General features: G+C 39.0%; 1 long non-coding RNA gene across 1 annotated transcript; it reads left to right on the top strand.

Moving 5' to 3' along the window:
- Positions 1–1621: 1621 nt before the first annotated feature.
- LOC138886953 (uncharacterized) lies at positions 1622–2216 on the top strand. The gene is made up of 2 exons (XR_011405914.1): positions 1622–1870; positions 2013–2216. It is a non-coding gene; the product is annotated as an uncharacterized lncRNA (long non-coding RNA).
- Positions 2217–9244: the final 7028 nt, after the last annotated feature.

The raw sequence follows: 9244 nt of genomic DNA, 5'->3' as shown, positions 1-9244 counted from the left end.
AAATAGTTCTCCGACAGGCTCGTGACAGCGTGTGGCTAACTATTTTCCGGTGATTTTTTCTGGGGTTTGGTCGGATCTCTCTTGGGAACCTTGTGGTGGTGTTGGATTTTGCACAACACTGATAATTAGTGACCTTGACGCAATTAGTCACTTAGGCCACCGGAAAATTGCACGGTGACTGAGTTCTTTCTTCCCGGATATCACTGGAATGACGCACAACAATATCTTCTCACTGATGCTCTGATACCATGTGAGAAAGCACGGGAAAAAATATATTATTGATTAAAAATGACAATGGTACAATGAGCCCTATATATATAATACAAGTCCTACTCCTAATACATATGGGATTAGGGTTATTTACTACTATTTATACAATGAAACTAACAATATCGGTACCGCCTGTGGCCCCAGTTCCGCCCGAGGACAGGGCAACAGCTTCCGATGATGAGAAGCAAAGGCTTGAGAGGTTCAAAAAGTACAAGCCTCATGTATTCAGTGGTCTAGCATCAGATGATGCTCTGGGATTTTTGGAGGAGTTCTACCGTATCCTCCGCACTATGGTTATATCAGGATAGAGTGATTTCTTTCATTGCCTTCCAGCTTCGAGGAGCAGCCTACTAGTGGTGGCGTGCTTATGAGTTGGACAGCCCAGCTGAGGCAGCTTCCCTTACATGGACCCAGTTTTCAGATATGTTTTTGAGGGATTATGTTCCTCAGAGCCTTAGGGACGCATGGCGCGCAGAGTTTGAGCATTTGCGCCAAGGTACAATTGTTACATCTTGTACCTTAGGATGAGGATGTAAATTCACATGATTTCAAAGGAAATATATCTATTAGGAGATTATATAGGGCTTAAGACATTATTATTATGAGACCCTGTAAGTTTACAACCTTAATATCGTTAGATATTATGTTAGTGTGGTATTTTCTTTTAAGTGCACTACTAGAAATACAATATTTTCCCACAGAAATTTCCCACGGATAAATTGTTAGTGGCAATTCCCACCGAAATTCAATGGGAAAAGTGAAATTTCTTTTTCAGGAATAAACAATAACATTTCCCATTGACTATCCGTGGGAACATTTTTGCGCAAAAAATGCGCATAATTTAGTTCCCTCTGATTCGGTGGAAAAAATTATTATATAAAACAAAAAATTATTTTCGAGGGAAAACAGTGGAAAATATTCCTACAGATTCCTGTATGGACGAAAAATTTTGAATTTTAAATTTTTGTACTTTATGAAAAAGTTTTCCCACAGATATTTCCCACGAAAGTATTGGAAAAGAGTATTATTATTCACAACACATGGTGGGGCTATAAAGTTGCTGGAAACATGGCTACGTTTCTATTTTTTTCAAAGTTTCACGAAAAAGTAGCGGCAAGATTCCCTCTTTTTTTTCGAAATCCCTCTTTTTATTGCCACCTATATTTAGTTTTCCCCTATTTTCCCTCCTCATATCTTATTATATGCACTTGATACCCCAATCAAACCCCTGCCCAAGTAAAATCTTCTATATTTTCATCTCTCTCTTTCTCTCTCTCCCCCTCCGTGTGTGTATGTGTCTTCTTCAAAAAAACAATTTGTTGATTTAATACCATAGAAGATCAAATCTAGGATGATAGACATCTTAAGACAATGTATATAATCTACTTTACTTTCAATATGTATTTAGGACATTACAAATTTGGATTTCTCCAGGTGCTATATGACGTGTATGTATTAGTATGTTCCTATTTATTTTTAATTTTCCGGTACTGGTATGAAATTTCTTATCTACTCTTCTTTGATTTTTGAGAGGTTAACTACTCAGAATTTTATATTTCTTGGTCTGAATTCTTGTGGTTGTAGCCAAAGAAGAATTGGAGTAAGTATCTCAATCACTACTTATTTCTCTTTTTATTGTTTTATTAATACTTAATATATTATTAACATTTAAAATATATGTTTTCTAATTCATTTGATAAAAAAATAAGTACTAAAATTACAATTTTTTTTCTTTTTTTCAGGTACATAAAGATGGAAATTTATTCAAGAGTGAAGTTATTAGCACTAGCATTTGGGGAAACAACATATTTTATTCTTTTGTTAAAATCAATATTCATGTATTTCAATTGGACTTTGGGTTAGATAAATTTTAATTTATTTATGTGTTTTAATTTAAGGAGTTTGTAATGAAATATTATTTTACAATAGTATAGTTCTTGATTTTATGATTATGGTGCAATTTTTTGTTGTTAGCTTGTATGTTTTATTATGTTATTTCCAATTAGTATAATATTAAATTTTGAATTAATGAAAAAATAGTAAAAATGTATTGTTGTTTTCTTGTGCATGTATAGTCTAATAAAACCTAACTTTTTATTTGTTTCGTCTTAGAAATAATGAATTTGTTAAAAGACAATATTGAGTTGGTTTATTCTTGTTAGTTTGGTCTATTTTTCAGATCTGTTTTTATATGGGTTGGTGCTATGTATTTACAGATTTTCTTCACAAATTATTTGAGTTGATGTGTAAAATAAAAAAATAATACATGCTTCCATGTGTAAAATAAACAAATATTTAAATTATTTTTAATAAATCCCACAGATTCGGTGGGAAACCTAAGAAAATTAAAATATTATATTATCTTACATTTCCCACGACGTTCATGGAAAATACACTATGTGATCCCACCAAGTTCTCGTGAAACCCTCAGTGGGAAACTCCCTGGGAATTACCCACAAATGGTCCTGGGAAACTATTTTCCTACCAGCCAAATTCCCACTGAGCGTCTCCCCTGGGAATGTCGTGGGAATATTGAAATTTCACACAGATTTTCCACTGATTCTTTCGTGGGAAAAGTCTGTATTTCTAGTAGTGGTGGAGTATTTTAGTAAAAGTTTTATAAGTATAATTTTGGATAGTTACCATTATTACTATTTTCGGATATGATAAATTATACACCTAATATGAGATTTTTTCTTTATTGTAAAGATAGAAATTATTTTTCACAAGAAAAAGAGGTTATATTTTTACCATTTAAGAATTAAGCGTACGAAAATTTGTACTCTTTATATGAGATTAGAAAATTAGAAGTTGAGAAAATATATGTATATTTATATGAATGTTTTAATGAAACAATAGTGTATGTCTTTATTTTATATAGTACCACATGATCATGATAGTAGGGTACATAAATTATATAAAAAGTGAGTAGCATTTTAAGTAATTTGGGATAATTCTTAATTATGCGGGTAATTGATTAATTATCGGGTAGCGAAACACTACCTAATTACCTAATAAGTAGATAAAAATTAAAATTCTCCCACCCCCACGTGGCAACACCCCCTTTAAAGAATATGTATGACTCTTGAGTCATATGAGAATATGTGGAATCAATCCAACATAGGGCCTTTTTATTAAAACATATACATATACATGTATCTTTCAACAATTTAAAAAGAATAAAAAAAATTCCAACTATGGTGTAATCTGCAGATGTAATGAGTAGTTAGTTCTTGCTTTTGCTCTAGACATTTCTACATCTTCACCCTTCCATTTTATTTTGGTAGTGTTCTCTTCTCGGAGTTTTCTTCCATAAGAAGGTTTCTGTTGCACTCATGTTTCTCAGTTATGCACTAATAATGATGAAGATTCAAGGGGCCAAAGCTGTTGTCTTTCTTAGAATGTTATGGTGATAATAACAGATGTATATCATATCTATTAAAGAAAGAAAAGGACTAGACATTGAGATGGTATCGGTTGATTGTACAGATTTTGTGTTCTAAGACCTGTATTTGCGTTAGTAGTTAGTATTGCTACTAATAATTGAGATGGCTTGTACAAGCTTCCACTCGTTTTTTTTGTGGTTTAAAGAAAAAGTTTAGCGCGTGGTCTTTTGCATTTTCTGCTGTCAAAGAGATTGGACAAATATTATTTTTGAGTTTGTCTCCTAAGATTTTATAAGTGTTTCTTGGAGTATGGTGTAATCTTTCTCAAGAGAATCCACTCAGGTATGTTAAGGCTATATTTTTTTTATTTTGGCATGATATATTCTTCAAAAACAAAATGAGAAAAATGTACAACTTTCATAAATGACTCTATTCATAGAAGTACTAGAGGAGTCTATGATCTTGAATTCCCACGTGTCCTATTATTTTATCATATGTTCATGAATCTCAAAAAAATACATAAGTTGAAAAAAGTTTACTTCATGATATTACTCAAGGGCATAATGGTTTTATGACATTCCAAGAAATTTTAATGACGTACTTCTCATGCATTGCATTCATGAACATCGACTCATGACCAGATGGTCTTATATACGTGTATATACGTATATATATGTATATGGGATATGGAAAAAGGTTATGGCGTTATATACGCACCACCACCTGATAAGATGGTATACGTTGATGATTTTGCCCACAGTGGCACCAGATGGCGTTATATACACGTATATATGTAAATATATGTATATGAGATATGAGAAAAAGGTTACGGCGTTATATACGCACCACCACCTGATAAGCTGGTATACGTTGATGGTTTGCCCACAGTGGCCGAGATGATATGATGGGAGCCCTCAGAGGCTTTATGATATTATGTACATACAGACCTATGCATTACATGACATTTACACGCACATGCATGATACTATAAATATTTCATGATTTACAGAGTTATTAAGATTTACAGGTTGAGTCATTTACTCTATATTTCTTCTATGTCCTTAATTAATATTGACTTACTGTCATATTTCAGTTCTGCCTTACATACTCAGTACATTATTCGTACTAATGTCCTTTTATTGGGGACGCTGCATTCATGCCTGTAGGTATAGATAATCAGATTGACGAACCCTCACAATAGACGAGGTCTGCATTCAGCGAAGGATCGGTAAGACTCCACCTCATTCGGAGTGCAACCGAGTCTATGAGTCATCATGTCAGAGTTTTTCTACAGACTTATGGGTAGGCCGGTACCCTATCCTATTTGATGTTGAATAATCTTGGAGGCTTTGTAGACAAATGTTCATTTTGTATAGTGTGTGAGAGGCCTTGCTGGCCCATATGTATTCATGTTTTAAGAAAAATGGTTCAGCGAAACATTGTTTTTCACTTACAATTATACATTATGAGTTGTGGCTATATTGGTCCATGATAGTTACAAAAGGAATGAATGAGTTACAAAGTGGTTCGCTTGGGCTAGTGCGGCACCGGGTGCCATCCACGCCTCCCAAGTTTGGGGCGTGACAACTATGACTATGTCAGAATATGTTGTCCATTTCAGTGACTTGGCTAGGCATGCACCGACCTTGGTTTCTACAGTTTGTGAGAGAGTTCGCTAGTTTATTGAGGGGCTCATTTCCAGCATCACGTCTGGCATGGCTCGAGAGTTGGAGATGGATATTTCTTATCAGCAGGTGGTGAGCATTGCTAGGAGAGTAGAGGGTATGGATGCTCGGTATAGAGAGGAGAGGGAGGCCAAGAGGTCTCGAGAGTCGGGCCATTATTCTAGTGCTCGTGCCCTAGCTGCAGTTCGTCATGGTAGGGGTTACATAAGTCACCCTGTTCATTCAGCTCTTCCAACAGCCAGTGGTATTCCAGTTCCTCCTAGACCTCAGGAGCATTATTATGTACCTCTAGTATCTAGTGCGCCTCCTACACGGGGTGCTTTCAGTGGTCAGTCCAGCAGACCTGGCCCAAGCCAGTCACAACCATCACGTCCTCCCAGAGCTTGTTTTGAGTGTGGCAACACATGTCATATGGTGAGGGATTGCCCCAGACTTAGGAGGGTTGCACCTACACAGACTTCTCAGCCACAGCGGGCTCTGCAGAGTTTCCAGGCTATGATTACAGCACCAGTTGCTGCCCCACCTGCCCAGCCAGCTAGGGGTGGAGGTCGGGGAGGTAGAGGTCGCCCTAGAGGGGGAGGCCAGTCCAGATATTATGCCCTTCCTACCCGTACTAAGGTTGTCGCATCTGATTTTGCCATCACAGGTATTGTCCTGGTTTTCATAGAGATGCATCGATTTTATTCGATCCAGGCTCCACTTATTCTTATGTATCCTCTTATTTTGCCCCGCATTTGGGCGTATCTCGGGATTCTTTGAGTTCCCCTATTTATGTTTCTACTCTTGAAGGAGATTCTCTTGTTGTGGACCGCGTTTATCGGTCGTGTTTGATTGCTCTTAGTGGTTTTGAGACCAGAGCCAATTTATTATTGCTCAGCATGGTAGATTTTGATGTTATCTTGGGCATGGACTGGTTGTCACCCCATTTTGCTATTCTTGATTGTCACGCCAAAACTATGATGCTGGCTATGCCAGGTGTACCGCAAGTAAAGTGTAGGGGTACCTTAGATCACACTCCTAGTATAGTTATTTCATTTCTTAAAGCTCAGCGAATGGTTGAGAAGAGGTGTGACGCGTATCTAGCTTATGCGAGAGATGTCAGTATTGATCCCCCTAGAGTTGATTCAGTCACAGTAATACAGGATTTCCCTAATGTGTTTACAGCTAATCTTCCGGGTATACCACCCGACAGAGATATTGATTTTAGCATTGATTTGTTGCTAGGCACTCAACCCATTTCCATTTCTCCTTATCGTACGGCCCCTCCTGAGTTGAAGGAGTTGAATGATTAGTTACAGAAATTTCTTGATAAGGGTTTTATTCAGCCTAGTGTATCACCTTGGGGTGATCCTGTCTTGTTTCTGAAGAAAAAGGATGGTTCTATGCGTATGTGCATTGATTATCGCCAGTTGAACAGAGTCACAGTGAAGAACTGGTATCCTTTGCCTCGTATTGATGATTTGTTTGACCAGTTATAGGGTGCACGAGTGTTTTCTAAGATTGCCTTGCGTTCAGGTTACCATCAGTCGAAAATTCGGGAGCTAGATATCTCGAAGACTACTTTCAAGACTCAGTATGGTCATTACGAGTTCCTTGTTATGTCATTTGGGCTAACCAATGCCCCAACAGCCTTCATGTATTTGATGCATAGTGTGTTCCGAACATATCTTGACTCATTCGTTATTGTCTTTATTGATGATATTCTGGTATACTCCCGGAGTTGGGAAGATCATGAGCAGCACCTGAGGACAGTGCTTCAGACTTTGAGAGAAAAGAAATTATATGCAAAGTTCTCGAAATATGAGTTTTGGTTGGATTCAGTGGCATTCTTGGGTCACGTGGTATCGAGTGAAGGTATCAAGATGGATCTGAAGAAAGTGGAAGCAGTGCAGAGTTGGCCCAGACCATCCTCAGCTGCAGAGATCCATAGTTTTCTTGGCTTGGCAGGTTATTACCGTCGATTTTTTGACGGATTTTCATCTATTGCAACACTTATGACTAGGATGACCCAAAAGGGTGATCCGTTCCAGTGGACAGAAAAGTGTGAGGAGAGCTTCCAGAAGCTCAAGACAGCTTTGACTACAACCCCAGTTTTGATATTACCTATAGGTTCGGGGTCTTATACAGTCTATTATGACGCCTCGAGGATTGGCCTTATAGCAGTATTGATGCAGGACGGTAGGGTGATTGCCTACGCATCCAGACAGTTGAAGGTACATGAGAAGAATTATCTTGTCCATGATCTCGAGTTAGCTGCTATTGTTCACGCCTTGAAGATCTGGCCTCATTACTTGTACGGTGTTCCTTGTGAGATTTATACTGATCACCGGAGTTTGCAACATCTGTTCAAGCAGAAGGACCTTAATTTGCGCCAGAGGAGGTGGTTAGAGCTGCTGAAGGACTATGATATCACTATCTTGTATAATCCGGGAAAGGCCAATGTAGTGGCTGATGCTTTGAGTCGACGGGCAAAGAGTTTGGGGAGTTTGGCTTATCTACCAACAATGGAGAGGCCCATGGAGATGGATGTTCAGGCCTTAGCTAGCCAGTTTGTGAGATTGGACCTTTCGGAGCCCAGTCAGGTTCTAGCTTGTGTGATTTCTCGGTCTTCCTTGTTGGATCGTATCAAGGAGTGTCAGTTTGATGACCCTCATTTGCTTGTCCTCAAGGACAAGGTTCTGCATGGTGATGCTAGAGATGTGACCATTGGTGATGATGGGGTATTGATGATGCATGGTTGGATATGTGTACCCAATGTTGATAGGCTTCGGGAGTTGATTCTAGAAGAGGCCCACAGTTCGTGGTATTCCATCCACCCGGGTGCCGCGAAGATGTACCGGGATTTGAGACAGCACTATTAGTGGAGGCAAATGAAGAAAGATATAGTTGGGTTTGTAGCTCAGTGCCTTAATTGTCAGTAGGTAAAGTATGAGCACCAGAGGCCGAGTGGTTTGCTTCAGCAGATAGAAATTCCAGAGTGGAAGTGAGAGCGGATTACCATGGACTTCGTAGTTGGACTCCCACCGACTTTGAGGAAGTTTGATGCTATTCGGGTGATTGTGGATCGGCTGAGCAAGTCTGCACACTTCATTCCTGTGTGTACTACCTATTCTTCGGAGCGGTTGCCGGAAATTTATATCCGGAAGATTGTTCGTCTACATAGTATTCCAGTTTCCATCATTTTAGACAGAGGTACTCCGTTCATATCGTGGATTTGGAGGGCCATACATCATGAGTTAGGTACTCGGGTGGAGTTGAGCACAATATTTCACCTGTAGACGGACCGACAATCCAAGTTCATTATTCAGATTCTTGAGGATATGCTCTGTGCGTGTGTGATGGAGTTTGGAGGTTCTTGGGATCAGTTCTTGCCACTGGCGAAGTTTGCCTACAACAACAGTTATCAGTCCAGCATTCAGATGGCACCGTATGAGGCTTTATATGGTAAGCGGTGTAGATCCCTTGTAGGTTGGTTTGGGCTAGGTGAGGCTAGATTATTGGGCACACACTTGGTTCAGGACACCTTGAAGAAGGTTAAGGTGATTCACGATAGACTCAAGACAGAAAAGTTATGTGGACCGGAAGGTTTGTGATGTTTTCTATATGGTTGGAGAGCCGGTCTTACTTCAGGTTTATGAAGGACGTTATGAGATTTGGGAAGAAGGGGAAATTGAGTCCGAGGTTTATTGGTCCTTTTGATGTATTGAGACGTGTTGGCGAGGTTGCCTATGAGCTTGCCTTACCTCCCATCTTGGTAGGGGTTCATTCGGTATTTCATGTTTCGATGCTCCAGAAGTATCATGGTGATCCGTCGCACGTGTTGGATTTCAATTGAAAGTTGAGGTCAAAGAACATTGCATCAGTGAAGGTTCAGTGGCGGGGTCAGTCGGTCGAGGAGGCGAC

Source organism: Nicotiana sylvestris, chromosome 3 (genome assembly GCF_000393655.2).
Source record: "Nicotiana sylvestris chromosome 3, ASM39365v2, whole genome shotgun sequence".
NCBI lineage: Eukaryota > Viridiplantae > Streptophyta > Magnoliopsida > Solanales > Solanaceae > Nicotiana > Nicotiana sylvestris.
The sequence above is the reverse complement of the archived record's forward strand: the minus strand, read 5'-3'. Positions and strand labels throughout refer to the sequence as shown.